Source organism: Passer domesticus, chromosome Z (assembly GCF_036417665.1).
Source record: "Passer domesticus isolate bPasDom1 chromosome Z, bPasDom1.hap1, whole genome shotgun sequence".
Classification (NCBI taxonomy): domain Eukaryota; kingdom Metazoa; phylum Chordata; class Aves; order Passeriformes; family Passeridae; genus Passer; species Passer domesticus.
The window spans coordinates 5,779,352-5,783,763 of record NC_087512.1 but is presented as its reverse complement, the minus strand read 5'-3'; positions in this window follow the sequence as shown (position 1 = coordinate 5,783,763).

Below are 4,412 nucleotides of genomic sequence, written 5' to 3'. Positions count from 1 at the left end.
TAGGATACTCTCATCAGATGCACATTTTGCTTTTGGGAGAGTTCCCAGGGGAGTGGCAGTCAGAGAGTATTACCACAGCCTTCTTCATCACAACACAAACAATATCCTGCAGCATAACTCAATCTAAGCTAGCAGGCAGCTGTACAGTACAGTCCCTCTATCAATTAATTTTAATAATAATACTTAGCATGTACAAAATATGTTTCAACTTCAAAGCACTTTTTGAACAGAGAGGGCCAAAGTGGGTCTACCCCCGTGTAGCTGTATTTGACAGAAGAATGGTGAAAAAAGTATGTTGCAAACACCATTCTCCATCTCTCTTGTCTTTCTTTTTCTCCACCCAGACTTGAAGTGATTTCACTCCTGTTTTTCCATTTTATTGGACAATATGCAGCCACCTCAACAACTCACAATTTTGATGTTTTCAAAAGAGTTACAGTCAAAGCCTGAGCAGTGACTTACTTTGTGCATTTGGATAACATGTAGACTACAGTTAAATTCTTCCCTTTTATTTTTTTCCCTTTTTTCTGGCTCAAGATCAGAAAAATGCTACCAGTCTAGTGCTGGAGTGAGGTGGTGTTGGAAAATTCACTATTTCTTTTCCATTATCTCCTAGTTTCTGATTTTATTTTCCATGAGAATACCAGTAAGAATGCCAGTATGCTGCACCATACATTTGAAGATTTTAAGTGGAACAGCTTAAGAAATTTGTTTCCTTTCTACCCTATGCTTTTTCCTGCCCCATTTCATGTCAAATCAACTTCAAATGATCTAGCTAGAATGGGTGCTGATGTCAGAAACCACTTCTATTTCCTTTGATATATTGCTCCCAAAACAGGTCTCTCTGCACCTGCTGGACGAAAAATGTGCTGTAGGGAGGATGGAGCACTTTTAATGCAATACCTGCTAAAGCCATGTTCATTAATGCTTCAATTTTCCTGTTACTGTGAAACGTGACTCATAATACATCCATATATTAATAGCAAACCCATTGACTACTAAGAGGATGATACTGTAGGGGACTATTTAATATCAGATAAAAAGTCTCAGCCATGTGTAGAAAAACAAGCTGAATTTCTCTCTCACAGGATGTTTTAAGGCTGTATCAGCTCTTGACATCACTGTATACCAGTTGCCAGTTGGGGGTTCACTCATCTTTGATTCAAGTACTGACACAGCTTCTAAAACAAGACCCTATAAGAGAGCCACAGGGAAGAGTTTCTCTGGTATTGCACAATGAGTAAAATTTCTTCCAGCTTAAAAACAGAAAAAGAAAGTGCTGTTATGCTTCCAGTATCTTTCTCTCTCTCTCTCTCTTTTCTCTTGCTTTTTTATTTTATTTTATTTTTTATGGATATAAAGCACATAATGAAAAATATACTGTAGATCAGCTGCAATCATTTTGTCATTGCTGAAGGATATTATTATCTAAAAAGCATTTATAGAAGAGAATATATGATCCATATATTCATAAAATTTGTTCAAATTGGTTTAATGTTCTGAACAGTATATCACACAGTCTTTTCTCTGTTAATCACATGTTTCTTGAAAACAGGGCACATATATCTTTCTATTTTATCATATTCTTTGTTTAGTTTGTGTATTTTAAATATATGCTGACAAGATAACTTATTGTACCATTTTGGAATATTAAGTAATGAGGATTTTACTATATCTATATCTTCTTTTTATCATTTAAAATCTAACAAGAATCCTAAAAGCATGCATTTCTGGAACACTGAATTTCAAATGGTATCATCAAACTATTTCCAATAGTTTTTACATTTGTGTTCTCACTGGGGAGATGCTATATTATGTCAGTGAATATTTATGTGTACAACTCTAATTCTGAAACCTTCTTCAAATGTAAACCATTCAAACCATCAAAAGAGAACTTAAGGTATGTTTTTCAAAACCATTGTAATCCCTAAAGCAGCACTAGTTTTGGAAAAAATTCTGGCATTTGAAAAAAAGATGTTTGTGACGTTTGACATCCTTGTGGTTTTTGTTTGTTTTTTTTTTTTTTTTTAAGTTCTTTCTGTACTAATATTTACAGATTTTTTTTTACATAATTTTGAGAGCTGTGTTGTGTCCTCTGCTTCTAAATATTTATAAAGCAGAAGAGTTTGTTGCAAGTGTGATCACACTGTGAGACATACAGAGGAGATTTCTACAAATGTTTTTCCTTCTACAAATATTTCTTAGAGACTTCATATGAGTTATTACATTGTTTACCCACAATTTTTTATGACATTTATTTTAATTGGAACTTGATTGCTATAATCACAACAGAGCATGAGAATTGCAAAGAGTTTTATCAGAACAAAACTTTCTTGGATCACACAGAGAAACAGCATATGAACCACACATTCCAGGTGGCAAAATCTCTAGGATAAAGAAAAAATGTACAAGTGTGTTCCACATTTTTCATTAAAATTTTCAATGGGGTAATTTATATATTTCCTCAATGAACCTGTATCTCGGATCAGCTAGCACTGTTCATTAATTTTAAAGTGGAAACAAGGCTTTTGGTGCAGCACTGGATGTATTACAAAATTATAAGTAGCATATTTTATGAAATTACAATCTATTCTATCTTAATCTAGAGTGATCTACCTGAATATAATTGCCTGGATCACTTTAGGCTATATGGTGTTCTTTTATCTTGGATCACTACAACTTTCCCATTTCTGGTTTCCCATATTTTTTCTTGACAGCTTTATTCCTCACATGGAGTATTTGGGAAAGTCTTTTGTATCTCTGTATACCATATCACAGAAAGTAATTAAGTTATAGTTTTAATCCTTATTTCAAATAACTTTAGGTATTTTCCATTAGCTTCAACATTAGAGGTGTTCACAAATGAGGAATATGGTGTAAATATGTATTCTGATTTAATGGTGTTCAGTAAGTTTTTTCTGTAAGTATGCCCTAACTTTAATAACCTATAGGATGACAACCTTTCTTAAAAGTTGTGACTCCAACAGCCAAGTGCTTATAGTCATCCCAACCGTCTCAAGGGTATGAGCAAAAGTTTAAATGAATAAATTCTAGAAAATATCAAAGAAATATAAATTCAAATTTCTAGTTAGCATGTCTTCACTTCAAACTGCTCCTAAGTGCTTTAGAAAGCCTCAGTTTTTCAGAGCAGGCCAGTAATAATATAGCTCATTAAATGCCCATATTAATTCACTCTACCACCCTCTGCCCCTGTCACACACAGTTCAAATTTGCTCAAAAGTTAGTTGCTTTCAAAATAAGTCATCATCCTATCGGGATCTGAAGTGTGCTCACCCCCACCCCACCCCCTTGGGGCTCTATGGCCATTGCATTTAATTTAATTTAGGAGAAATCTGAATTGAATCTTGTCGTAGTCCCCCCTGGGGAAGATGTGCTTCACAAATGAAGTGTTGCAGACAAAAAGGGAGCACGCGCAAGCTGGGGAGCCGTGAATCTTCCCAGACATTCATTTGCATATCTCCTCTCCTTCTCAGTGGGGACTGGAAACAGAGCTTTGTGTCTGTCCTGAAACTAGCTGGTCCTCATTAGGCATCAGGTGTACCTATTGCATTTTGGGCAGGCTGTGTTTGAAGACACCTTCTTGGACTTTTCTTATTTTTTTTGTCTCCTCTCATTTGCTCTTGAAAAATAGTTAATAAAAATTTGTTATCTAATGGCTCTCTAGATACTGCTAGTTAAGTTACTGGGGGTTTGGAATATTGAGGATGGATTAGCAGGGAAGAGTAGGTCACCACATGTGATCTGTATTTATGAGGTTCTATCTTGATATCTTCTTTCGTTCAATTAATTGCTAAATTTTGTGGTAAGCCATACCAAAAATCTCCAGGACTCAAAGAAAACACAGAGTTGAAGATATTTTGGTTTCTTTGATGGTGTATGGAGTTAATGCCCTACATTTTTGCTGGTTAACCCAGTTGTTGTATGTTGCCCACTAACATGGGTCACCAGATGCCAAAACACACTGTAATTCCATCTGACCTGTGTGAAAACCTCCCTTGCTAACTTTCATTTTAAAGTAATTCCTCAAGGTTCAACTTATGCAGATAGCAGAGTTGTTCCAAAACAGCACAAATGCTATGTATTTTTAATAAAAATTAATTAGGTGGAGGATCTCCATTGCCCCAAGTTCTGTGTTTGCTCTGTTGCTATTTCTTTGTGCTTTGCTTCATGGAGGGAGTTACACTTTGCATCAAAAGAGCTGCAAATGTGCAGACATATTGTAAAATGTGTGGGCAGCTTTCCATGGCTGATTTCAGAGACTCAGTACATAAGGTTGAGACTAAATTATAGCTAGGAGAAGTTATAGCTTAGAAGAAAATCAAAAGAGAACACAAAACCCTACACTCTTCAGCAAAAAAAATTTTATCCACTCGTTTATTTCCCCTTTCCCT